The sequence below is a fragment of the Corticium candelabrum genome, chromosome 13 (assembly GCF_963422355.1).
Source record: "Corticium candelabrum chromosome 13, ooCorCand1.1, whole genome shotgun sequence".
Lineage (NCBI taxonomy): Eukaryota > Metazoa > Porifera > Homoscleromorpha > Homosclerophorida > Plakinidae > Corticium > Corticium candelabrum.
The window spans coordinates 2,221,996-2,235,711 of NC_085097.1; the positions used below are offsets into that span (position 1 = coordinate 2,221,996).

Here is a 13,716-nt window from a genome sequence, read left to right on the forward strand (position 1 = left end):
GAAACAACCAAAATGTTGGGTAACTCATATCAGGTGCTTTCTGCGGCAGTTACCTTGCGTCTTTTTTTTTGTTTATGAGATTCTGAAATATCTGGCAGCTACAGCAAACACTACATACAAAAATTACTCTAGAAAGCAATAACCCATATTAGAGGAACAGTCAGTTTTCTCCCTGTGCCATTCAGTGGCTGTCGCTTTGCTTTTGTTCTTGTGTGAACTATTTGTTTCTTTGACAGCTTTCTAGGTTCTTCCTTTAGCTCCTTTGCCTGTCTATATTCTTTCATATTTGCTTTTTCTCTAATCTTACTCGCCAAGTTTTCTTCACTGGTCAAGACGTACTTTAGTTTCTGGTGTATTTGCAGCCTTGTGAACAACCTCTGGAATACATGGAAGGTGAAAAGTGGGTTGCGTAGTACTGCATACAAAGTCTCAATTCGTCCTGACAGACCTTACTAACAGAAAATAGAACACCCGCTACAATGCCATAGAGTATCTGTATTTTATGGGAAGGGTGTTTCAGTGTGCTAAGGCAGTGTATATTGAGATACCACATTGTGTGGGTTGAGTAGGCTATCTCAACCTGACAATATACCAGCTGTTCTGCTGTCACATCATCACGCCTAATATAAGTTATCACTATTTACCAAATACTATACAGTACTCTAGCATGCAACATTAACGGACAAGACACCAACACAGTGGAACATACTGAAAGAATTTAAGTTAATTTAGATTGAAATCTCTTTGTGTAACCTATAATAGTCTGTCTACAAGGATACCTATTGTATTTCCATTGCTAACAACAAATTGTATTCATGGGCATGCCCACATAAAGTCTCCAGATAGTGCTGGTACAATAGTGAAAATTAGTAAGTAAAACTACAATTAATTTAATTAGAAGGCTCTGTTGCTATATGCAGTCTTGCCCTTGTGGACTGAGGCAATCCAGGTAACTGCATGGCTAACGGTGACAATTCGAGCTTATTATTTCAGTCTCAAAAATGACCTGATCTAGTCCTTCTTCAAGCTTTCTGCGCCCACACAGTCTCCATCTATCATCAAGTTCCCGTACATTCTTGCCCAAACTTCGGTCTAACTGTTCACAACAAGCTCCTACCAAGTTGAATAAACACATCGAATCACAAGAATACTTAGTGTTGCCATTCCATGGTTGCAGAACACTACACTGGTTCAGTAAAGGTGTCCGAAATTAGGTCACGTGAGCCAGCATTCTGCTGGTGAGTCTCTGAGAAACAAAATTAAGGAAAGCAGTAGAGCGAAGATGCGAAGGAACAAGAACAAAGAGACCTGTACCTCTCCTATGAGCCAACCGGTGGTGAGACACCGTTAGTCTTCCCCGCATGGGAGCAGTTATCTGAGATTAGATAGCGTGTCCAACTAAAGAAAACACTCTGAGAGGTTTGTTGGAACAATGGTGCAATTTATTACTGACATTTCTCAGCCACAAAGTTGGTCAACACTGGAGCTAGCCATACAGCAACAGAACAAATGCAGATCGCAGCGAGCAGAAGGCGTGGGTGTCCGAGATAAGACAATGTCCGAGATATGATCTGAGACTCTACACAGAAACCCAGCTAGATGACTAGGGACGTGACCATGTATAACAGCAGTTCCTTATTATCGATTTGTGTGTGTGTGTGTGTGTGTGTGTGTGTGTGTGTGTGTGTGTGTGTGTGTGTGTGTGTGTGTGTGTGTGTGTGTGCATGTGCGACCATGTCCTGCAAGCTATTCTCTTTACCTGAGCATTCTCCTTTCCGATCACCTTCATTCTTTGTATATACTCCTGTCCAATACACACACGCATTCAAGTCACACACAGATACCCTAACAGTAGCTTAATTACCTTTATCTGACCCTTTGCAATTACATCTCTTCGTGCTTCGATGTCAGTGAGATCTAAACAAACAGAAGAAACAGACTTAAGTGGACAAAGCTCAGTTTCAATCCTAACAAACATGTAAGAAGAATACTATCAAACCAGACTGATACTGTAGTTCAATTGCGTAATTAGAAATAGTAAGCGTTTTACCTTCACGTACGCTACGAGCGTATTAGGAACATCTAGCCCTCCTCATTCATCTTCGTTCTCGCTCACTTTACGTCGCTGAAAGTTTAATCTTATCAACACTTTCCATAAGCAAAGAACCCACACGTACCCATCGATCATTAGTCAAGTGATACCGAGAAAGAGGCGAAGACATCGTTTTCAAAGTGCCGTGTGGATGCTCACTAAACTGATTGGATCGCGACCCATTCAGTGTAAACATGGCTTTACTTTCCCGCTGTTCGGTAGATAGCAAGTGTGCGATGATGTGGATGCACTTGGATACCATCACGCACACACACACACACACACACACACACACACACACACACACACACACACACACACACACACACACAAACGACTTGACTACAGCTGCCAGTGTTTGGCCACTTATGTTATGTCTCTGTATGTCCTTGAGCTACAGGAAACGTCTTCCACATGTGCAAGACAGAAAGTTGACTGATGTCTTTATCTGAATAGCGTTTGCCATGATGACAGTTATGCCGTTGGAATCCTGGCTTGGATTCGAAGCACCATCTACATTGACTACAATGGCAGCAACAGCATGTCCTATCAGGCTCCGGTATCCAACTTGAAGTACTATCAGTGGAGGCAAGTGATGATGACCGGATCAATGATGATGACAACACACACACACACACACACACACACACACACACACACACACACACACACACACACACACACACACACACACACACACACACACACACACACACATCCCAAAAAGTTAACAACTGTTAAGCCCTCCATGTCATCCGACGTCGACTTTAAGATCATTTGCAGATATAGCTCCCCTGCCTCTACAGACAGGGTCTCCATGCACTACGTGGAGGCTTAAGGCCAGCGCTACAATATACCTGGAGCTTGGCCGGAGTCATGCAGGATCACTGACCATGGCTCACAAGTACTGTACCCGTCTGTTGCAAGATGTTACTGCCAAGCCAGAGGTCATGTCCACCCCAGTCACTGACCAGGTGCTCATTTATACTCCTGAGTTGAGAGAATCAATTGTGTGTAAGCTACTTCCTTAAGAAAATTATGCCATTGCTTGCCATCACTGTGACTTGAACCTGCAACCCTGCAAGATCCCAGATGTTTTCATTCTCAAAATGCCCTTTCTAACCAATTGAGCTACACACACACACACACACACACACACACACACACACACACACACACACACACACACACACACACACACACACACACACACACACACACACACACACACACACACACACAACTTCAACCTTCAACTGCCCATCCACATGGATGATGTTGAAACATAAAAAAAGCGTAAGAAAAAAGAAGTCACTATCTGGTAAATACGTCACAAATCTAAATACATTGATGACATTTATGTCTTTTCTTGTCACTCTCTCGTGTGAATAAACGACCGCATCTGTCGCACCTTGATTCCGGCCTTTGCTCGTTCCTGGGGATCTAGACGATTTTGTCCTCTGCTGCAATTACACACACACACACACACACACACACACACACACACACACACACACACACACACACACACACACACACACACACACACAACTAAAGGCATCTGTGCAACCAACTTAAAGGTGCCTGCTCATGAATTCACGTGCAGACACACCCAAGAAAACTTGAAATCGTGCTTGTATCCACACATTTACCATTACCAGTATGAGATAGCTTGGTGCTGCACGACAAAGCAATTTCTTAATCTTTCCGTTGTTGCACATGAACCAAAGAGGTCTGGAACTTCGAGGCCAGTAGCTATCAGCACAATAGACGAGCGATCTCTGTTGTTGGTGGCGTCTGGCACCTCTCCGTAGCTACTTTCAAGCTCCAAGTTTCGGATGCAATCATGATAGTGCGATAATGCTTTGGTTTTCACCCATTTCTGGATCATGTGCAACAAGAAAACAATCGAGAAAGCGCTTTGTCGTTAAAAAGCAAGCTCTTTCAAGACGGTAAATGGTAAATGTGTGGATAACAAACCTAACACACTTGTCGTTAGCTTTCTCAAATGTCAAGTACGGGGAGCGAAACTGCCATGGTGGACAAGAATGCAATTCACATTTCTCTTTGTACTAGAAATAAAGGCTGTATGTCAGAACGTGGTGCACCCTAAGATGTTCGTTTGCTCTGCTTCGTTAGGACACAACTTGAAATCATGGCACGTTTTCAAGTTGGCGTGAGTGTGTCTACACTTGCGCGTGGTGAATCGTGAGCAGGCACCTTTAATAGCAATTTCCACACCTCAACACAAATGACTCAAAGTCATTTCAAATCTGATAAGATTACTACAACACTACCAAAGAGTACTTCCTAGAGTGAGTTTCTATCATTCAACATTTATAGTTTTAAACATTAAGATCTATTGTCCTGTAAAGAAAATCACTGACAGCAATCAATTATCATAAAAAAGAAACCAATATAAACAGAACCCGGCCCACCGGAGACATCTCTTACAAACAGACGGCCTATCAGGATACGGCCACGTCATATTAAACCGGCATGGGCAGAAACGTAATGCTGTCAAACCAGACAAGCAACACAATCAAAATGCCTGTCTCACCTCATGTTGGGCACCATGACTGTGGAGCAGTTTCCTCCAAGTGAGTCTTTCAACAACGTCCTCAACTTGCCATCTCTGTACAGCACCTGAATAGCTTTTCTACTTCCAGTCTTCTGTTCGACTAACGCATTGAAGCAGTTGCATGTCCAGAGTGAAAAGGGATCGATTGATGTTGGCACCCTCTCTGAGACGCATTCCACGATTTGCAGTCATGGTAGCACATTCTGACCCAGCCAGATCAATGAGAGACAACTTGGCTACTTTGAACTGCATGGACAATCCTGATGTACAAGGCTTTTGTTGAACAATCACCTAAAACATCAAGGAGCAATATTTTAAGCATACACGCACAACAAATTTTGAATAAACTATAGTAATTGCTGTGTCCAGATTGTGTCACCTTGCATGCTCACTGTCAAACCTAAGCCTTATATTCAATAGACTTGTTTTTACTAATATGTGAGGCTGCAATGGTATTCTTCATACATGACTCAAGAGCACACCTTACAATTAAACATCTAGCTCAAAAGAACTGTACACGATTGTCTATCATCACAGTTAGGCTGGAGGGTCAAGCTGGTTTGACCTTTTAATGTAAATTTCACTCTTACACGTAATTAAGTGCATTTCAATGATGATGATTGAACTTATCAGCCGTCAACATGTGTTACCCAAGGTTACAACAGATCGACTGTTCGCCACTTATCCTTTTCACTCTGTAATTCTCGGTACCTACTCTCTGTTTGTGCTGTGCTTTGAAAATCTGTAATAACTTCTGCGCAATAGGGTAGACAGTGACGATCTTGGTATCGTTTGAAATCTCAAGTTGTTGGATTTTCTATAGTTAGGGTAACGATCCGTATATATTACACAGGCGGTTTAATAATAAGGTTTTGCATATCAAGAGTCGTTAAAGTTCTTAACTCATTAAGAAGGTATGATCTTACAACAAGAATGCTGCTAATAGAGGAGGTAGCAAATTAGCAAGGTCACTAAACGGTCCGCTGCCTTGACATCAATTCACAGTTGCTCTAGTTTCGTGAGTAGTTGCTTGATGTTTCTGACTCCTCTTCTCGTTCTGTTTCGTCTTGATAGCCTGTGACTTCCTCTACCGTTACCTAACATCTTTGTATTGTAATATGACCTCGTACAGTTAATGGGATACCACTTAGAGGGCCACTGACACGCAAAAATCAAAAATTATTTTAAAATTCTGTACAATAGTTCTAAAGGCGTAGATACCTGAAAAAATAGTTTTAGATGTTTAAAGTTAAGGTTTATACGAGAAACTGCACTGCAATGTGCTTCTGGTTTCGATCAGTAGATTCGGGGCGTGTACATATGACGACAAGGCGAGAATGGATGTTGTGTTAGCGCAAAGTTTATTGCTAACGTACAAGACTTGGGCTAGCTCTACGTCAAGAATGGTTAGACAATGAGTCACAGCATTCTGTGATAAGACTGCTAAGGAAGGCGTAAGTCTTTTTCAATTTCTGAAAGACCCTGAAAGAAGACGAAAATGGGCAGAACAAGTGAGAAGAACGAGAGATCGCTGGGAAGGTCCAAGTGATTCTTTCGTCTTGTGCAGTCGCCATTTTGAAGCAGACTGCTTCGAAGATCGACCAGAGCTGAACGAACAGTTTGGTATAGGCTTACACGCTCCAAATTGAAGCAGAATGCTGTACCAACTTTGTTCAAGAGGACTAGCAGCAGCGTGTGTAGCAACGACAGAGACAGTGCACTGAGGGCCGAGCAGTTGGAATCGCCAAGAAGAGATTGGCATATGAAAAACGCGAAAGAATAAGAGTAGGTTTTATTTGGACTTGTAAATCTAGTGATGAATTAATTAACAATTTCTAAGGTGGTACAAAATCTTCTAACTGCAGACAGCGAGTTCGACAACATGGAAACTAACCAATGATCATACTATGGGCAGCAGTGATGACCATATGGACAGCAATGAAGAGGAAATTGATCAAGTAGGCACATATCAGTTTTCAGTTTAATTAATAAAAGTTCAATGTTTATATATTTACTAAATCACAAGGAAACATGAAAGGCGTGGAAATCCAAACTGAGAGAGTGGCCACAAAGACGTGAAAATACAGGTTCGACCTGCTACTAGGACTAGAGGTATAGTAGTGATAAAGTGATGTCATTATGTACCAATAATAAAGTATTGCACAGGGGTACAAGCACTGAAACAGCCAGTAATGCGAGAGGTCGGTGTCCAGTGCTCTCTTATATCTGCACCACCATTGCACACTGCACTGCTACATGCTGCAACAAATATTTGTGATAATGTCAGTGACATTAAGGCAACAAGGGCATGTGAGACACAGAAGTAGAAACAGAAATTGAGACTGAAAAAGAAATTGAAACTGATTATGGAAGGTTTGTTATGTTACCTTTTGTTGAACTATTATTCTAGAAATGGTCATAGCCAGGAATATATCCATAAACATATTACAAATTTTGAAAGACAAGTGCATGTACCTCTTAATCTGCAGAAAAAGTATTTTGTGTTTGAAGATGCACTACTCAGTTTGTTTGAGAAATGTGAAAACTGCAGCAGCACCACAACCAACATAATTAAAACAACCATAGGACCATTTCTACATGTAAAACAGTCAGTGTGGGCACATTCGTCATTGGGAAAGTCAACCATTTGTGAGAAATACACCTGCTGGGAACATCATTCTCTCTGCATCTATTTTGTTTGCTGGTGCTTCACCATACAAGACACTACGTGCATTGTAATTTTTTGGCTGTCCATCCATTTCTACTCGAACTTTTTTTCGCCACCAGTCTGTATATCTGCAGCCAACAGTTTGGTCTGTTTGGGAGCACCATCAGTCTAGTCTGCTTGCTGAGCTAAAACGTGAACACAGAAAACTTATCCTTGGTGGTGATGGTAGGGCTGATAGCCCAGGTCACTGTACAAAGTATGGGTCCTACACTGTAATGGAGCTGCATAAACATGCAGTAATTGACGTTCAGCTGGTTGCAGGTATGGCAGACACTGCTATGATGTTAGTGTGCATATTTGTTTGTCAGGATTACTATGTATGTATTTGAATGTAACGTGTGTGTGTGTGTGTGTGTGTGTGTGTGTGTGTGTGTGTGTGTGCTCGCGTGAGCATGCCAGCATGTAGATGCTCTGTTTTTTGTGTATGTTTATAGCCATGTCTGTACTCAACAGAGCAATGAGGTGAAGGGGAGTTATCACATGGAGATCGAAGGGTTAATTCGAGGTATCAACTTCCTGCATGAACAGGAGTTTGGAGTTGGACTACTTGTGACTGATCGACACAGACAGATTGCCAAATGGGTTAGAGAAAACCTTCCTGCCACAGATCATCGCTATGATGTTTGGCATCTTGCAAAATGTACAAATATTACTAGACATATTTGTTGGTGCAAATAAACTTATCCTATTTGTACATAGCATTTCGAAGGAAGATTGAAAACTTGGCAAAAGAAAAGAAATGTGAACTTGCCGGTGAATGGATGAAGAGCCTTGTAAACCATCTTTATTGGTGTGCCATGACAACCCCAAGTGGGAATGGTGACGAATTAAAAGAAAAGTGGCTATCAGTTTCTAACCATATTCACAACGTTCATGATGAACATGGGGAGGTATTTCCTTCATGTGAACAAGGCCATCTTACAGATCTGGAACGAAAGAAGAAATGGTTCAAACCAAGTAAGCATTCCAATTTTGCATGTCTAAGATATTGATTTTATGTCGTCCTTATCATTACACAAAAGTCAGTCTCAAGATTGAAACGATTATAGTTAACCGTATGTTTGTTTCTGATGTGGCCAAGTTATCACCTATGTACCAAACGTCCTGCCTAGAAGCCTTTCATAGTGTTGTCATTCACATTGCACCCAAGTCCACTGCCTTCTCCTATCAAGAAATGCTGGCAAGGTATGGATGACGTTGCAAGCAAATTCTATCTATATAGCATGGTGACCTACTAGTACGAGGCAGGGGTCATTATATTTCTGTTATGATGTAGACTCCACCTAGCAGCACTCCACATAATAAGTATAACACGCATGTGTCTTCCCAAGGTACCCCAACACCACCTTGCTAATTGTCGGTAAGAAGTATATCTGTATCTCCTGTGCAGCAAAAAATACATTCATGAATCGGCATTGTTTTTTTTAGTTTCTGTACTGACTCATGAATTGGTGGAGGATCAGCTTCAACACCATAGTCCTGCTGATAGTGGTAATATGCAGTCTGCAGAACCCACACGTCAAGGCAGACGCTAGAGAATCCTGGGTGTTCAGTAATGCAAGCGACCGGCTCCTCGAGTTCTCCTATTTTGTCAAGTACTCTAAGAATGTCTTGGCAACACTCACTCTAAACCAGAGCTCATTATGGTACAGCAACCACCACTACACCTAAGCAAAGAGAATTCGTACAGGACTGACTTGTACCATCACCCTAAACTTATTTAATAACACGACAGATCAAGTAGTCTTTCGTTTCGCTTGCGATTGACTCAAACATGTAGGGCTCTACCATTTCATTTACTTCATTTTCCGAGCAATAAGAATCTTCTCCAGACGATACCGAATGTTCTACACACACAGAGCGTTTCTGACTGTCACACAACAACACGATTCCCTGGCTGAATTACCGGAAACAATGGCGTTTTGCCAGCTACCAATCTTACCTGTTGAAGCGTACGATCGCTCAAAGCTTTCTTGAGAATGCCTGCTGTCTTCGTCGCTAAAGCCGCTTGCTCGGTCACATTCACTCGCTGGGCTAGCCACCAATACGCTTTGCGGTAACACAACATCCGTTCACGCCTTGACGTCATATGTACACGCCCCAAATCTACTGCTCAAAACCTGATGCACCAAACCAGAATCACATTGCAGCGCAATTTTCTCGTATAAACCTTAATTAACTTTAAAAATCTAAAACTATTTTTCCAGGTATGTATGCCTTTAGAACTATCGTATAGAATTTTAAAATAATTTTCGATTTTGCGTGTCAGTGGCCCTTTAACATCTAAGTGCGGTAAACAAATACAGCTGCATCATTAGTCACTTCCGAGCTCAAAGTCAACGTGAACAGAGAGTAATATTAGATCTCACCTACAGCAAGGGCTATTCGTTTCTAAAAGTTGACCAAAACGTATGCCATTGGCCCAATATAGCATGCATCTCGGTGTATGTTCCATCATACCCCTAGTAAATGTGCGCTGCAGTCAACAACTCATTCAATGCATCTACCAAAGCCTTGAGCAACTCAAAATTTCGAATACAAAATTTGCTTCTACTGACTAATGTATTTCTGAAAAGTCATGCGCTCATATCAACATTTGACTACTTTTCGTTTAGACTCTTGTACAAGGTAAATAAATTATTAATAGCTAATCTTTCTTTCTTCTGATTATTGGACTAGGATTCTAAACAAGCCTAAGATCTGCTGTACACACGCCTACTGTAACAGAAATGTATACCTAGAAACAGACACAGTTGGTCTTGTTTAGTGCACCTCTAAGAGATAGGAGCTCCTACATCTAACTCATGTCATATAAAGTGCATTCACTAAGAGTGAACATCTTGTCATGTGTCACACAACCACTACACAGAACAAAAGAGCCATTCACATGAAATCACACTCTGGTCTGCAGCAACAGGAAAGGATAAAACCTCAACAACAGCACACATGTCAGCTCATTCATACAAAACCATGCAAATAACTCCAGACTTTGTTTTGTTTTTGCTTCTGACTAAATAGAGAGTGTCCCTATGACTAGTAGATGTAACAAGAAAGAAAGACGCCTAAGAAACTTGATCAATAGCCTACCAGCTTATAGTTATATGAGCACATATTTCACCCAAAATTGCTCTTTATAATAATTTAAATGTATGCTTAATTAGTGTGCACTAGAGGCCAAAATCTGATAGAGATAGTGCACACGTGAAGCGTGGAACTAAACACCAGAATAACAAGTGACCCACTATTCCCTAGTAGTTTTAGCCACTAGCTGTTAAATGTAAACTCATAAAATTGAAACTGCTTGGAGTCCAGTGTGCCTTTTAATTTTTAGTTAGCTACTCATGAAATAAGTTGATACATACAAGACAAAATTAGCACAACACGAGAGAGTAAAACCGACCTAAAACATAGCATGTAATCAAGATGACCAAGAATTGCATCAGTTGGATGTTGTGTACTGTTCTCGTTGCGACGACGAAACATCTCCAGACGCTAAGCTGCACTCTGAGGCTAAACAACAACAAATCTTAAAAAGAGTAACCACTAGTCTACAATTCTGGTCATTCAATAATACTTTGTACAAGAGACTCCTGATGGAAACGCCTTTGACAGGATCTTCTCAAACAGCCAATGCTCCTGACGATAAATCAAGAATATAAGTTGTTTACTAATTGTATACTTATCTTTTAGTAGTTTTTGCTTTGTAATTTATCCTTATTCAAGAAAATCGTAAATGGTTTCGTTGTACAGTTCAAGGTAACTTACCTGTCACTTGATATTTAATTTGAGAATATATGTATACACAGTAGGGTAAAACACATGTGTAAACACATGCAAACACACACTCATACACACCCCACACACAGACACGCACACACTGGCACACACTGACACACACACACACACACACACACACACACACACACACACACACAGCAACACACACTTGTATGATTTCACCAGCAGACAAAAACACACAACAAACAGCCAAACAGCACCAATTGATAACATTCATATAAATTTTAATTAACAATTAGGAAGACAAGCCGACTACTACAAAATTCGCTATAGACGTCGCACAAACGAACACTCCACCATACAAACCTTCACCTCACAACTGATTTCCTCCTGCTTCAAATCAATCAGGTCAAACAACTCCTGCACGGTTCTGAATGTCACTCCAAACTCTTCGCTGCTGCCCAGCATCGTGTACGTGACTTGCTAGCGCCCGTGGCTCCGTACGCAAACACAGAACAATTCACTCCGCTCATGACGCGACAAACTACGCCTCCGGTCGTGCCCAAATAAACCTCCTCTTGAGTCGAGTTGCCTTCGAACACGCGGTCGAATGCGAATCTGACGTCTCTCTCTCTTTTCTTGGACGCATTGCGAGATTTGGTTCGTGGTTGTCCTGGATAAAGCTGTCTTATTCGTCGATAGGGTCGATCAAGCCTGGAAGATGAGGCAGTTATCGTCGAGGACCCGAACGGCAGGACCATGCAACGACTCAATTTGCTGTTCGGACTCGTTTTCTGCGGACGACAACACGCACGTTTGCTTGAGAAGCGTCGCCGGACATCCTAGACAGTGTGAGCAGTTAGAAAGAGTCGCCCAAAATTTCTATTGGTTGGTGTCAGAACGTTGATTCCCGTACGCGGAGTCATGTGACTAAAACCAGAAAGACCCGTAACAACGTCTGGATATAGTATATCTTGCCTTCGCCCTCGTGGTCTAGTGCGTTTTCTCTGGATTCTGTCGTCGTCATTATTCTTCGCTTTCTTTTTGTCATCTTGTGACTTCAGAATCTGGGATTATCGCAGCCTTCTCTTGTCTAGGTGCTCCCTTGGCTGCTAGCTAGCTCCGGATTCTGTCGTCACCATCGTGTTGGTCAATTGTTGTTATCATTTCTTCTGATTTGCGTGCCTTGTGCCTGAGGATTGCAGCTGGCGAGCGTGGAAGAGGTGGGGTAGGCCAATCTTTGTAGCATGTCAAGCAGAAGCGCCATATTTCCTATAGTTGCTTAATTAATAGTGTGGTGTGTTGACGACCATATTAACTATTCGTTTGATGGAAAACCATGGCATTCTACTAATTTGTAGCTGAAGCCATTTTGAAAAGTGACAGGTGAAGCACTGCGCATGCCTACCCCACTTTCCCTGGGCCAAGGCGGACGTTCCTGCTCTGGAAGTAAAAGTAAACATGGGGATTGGTTTTACGGTGTGATTTAATCAACCCCTCCAAACTTGAGGACCATGCTATGCCAGTGTGTAGAGTCTAGCTTTAGTTGTAGTTTGCAAGTCTTACGTTTCTTACTATTGTGAGACTCTAGTTACTTGCTTTGCAGTGATATATAATAGTTGGATGTTTAAAATATATGTCAAGAATGTCTTTCTTGGGAGAAACATTTCGTGCAGTTCTACTTGTCTTAGAGCATTAACGCCGATGGGGTACAGAAGCAATTGAGGTCTTAGTTGGATAAGATGTCAAAACGACAATGGATGAGTGGGAAACCAAAAAGTTTACTCAAGAGCCAATAGTTCGAAGTACTGGCAGTATAATTGCAAAGTGCTATTCGAAAGTAATATACTGGCAAGTTCATGGTAGGATCAGATGAGTAAATTACTGTAATGCAGTTGTTTGGGGCCAAATGGCCTAGACTAGTTTTGCTTTAGTTGTTTGTAATGAACTTAGCCAAGGAGACTAGAAAATATTAATAGTGAACTTTTGGAATTATAGCTACTTTGCTTTGAAATTCTTGTAAGAAATAGAGTATATATGAATGATAGACAGGCAGACAGACCAACACTCGATTGATGTGTATTTTCTAGGTATAATATATAATTGTTTATTTTGTAATGTGGATAGCCGTACGTACGTGTGTGTACTAGCTGCGGTAGTGTATTGTGTTTTCCCTGTCGGCGGACTGCACCAATATCCGGTGTGATATGAACAATTCATCATTGACGGGCTATGGACCATTGCCCACCCGCAATCCCATCATCCATGCAGATCTATTCTTACTAACAAGTCTATTTGAATTGCTAACTTTGCCAAGAGCGTTTCTGCTTTGCCTGGAAACTCTCATCCATACGAGTGTCCAACAACTTTTATTTTTTAGCTTCATGCACAATCAGCTTTGATTATCTTGTGCACCCCGCGGGATACGTATGGTTGCTATGCAAACGGCAGATCTAGAATTCGAAGTCTCAGCCGCCAACATGTATGTTTTAATAGTTTAAAAATTTAATTAATGCATGTATATGTGCGTGAATGCCTTTGTATATATTATAAGTAATTATTACCTAATTATTTCTT

General features: G+C 41.5%; 1 long non-coding RNA gene across 1 annotated transcript; it reads right to left on the reverse strand.

Annotated features, from left to right (window-relative positions):
- Positions 1–687: 687 nt before the first annotated feature.
- Positions 688–12,030, reverse strand: LOC134188850 (uncharacterized). Its single transcript, XR_009971395.1, has 10 exons — positions 11,512–12,030; positions 10,976–11,037; positions 10,802–10,911; positions 4,653–4,964; positions 1,865–1,917; positions 1,760–1,804; positions 1,454–1,579; positions 1,315–1,398; positions 1,152–1,246; positions 688–1,096 (listed from the first exon to the last, which is right to left on the reverse strand). It is a non-coding gene; the product is annotated as an uncharacterized LOC134188850 (long non-coding RNA).
- Between the last annotated feature and the right edge of the window lie 1,686 nt (positions 12,031–13,716).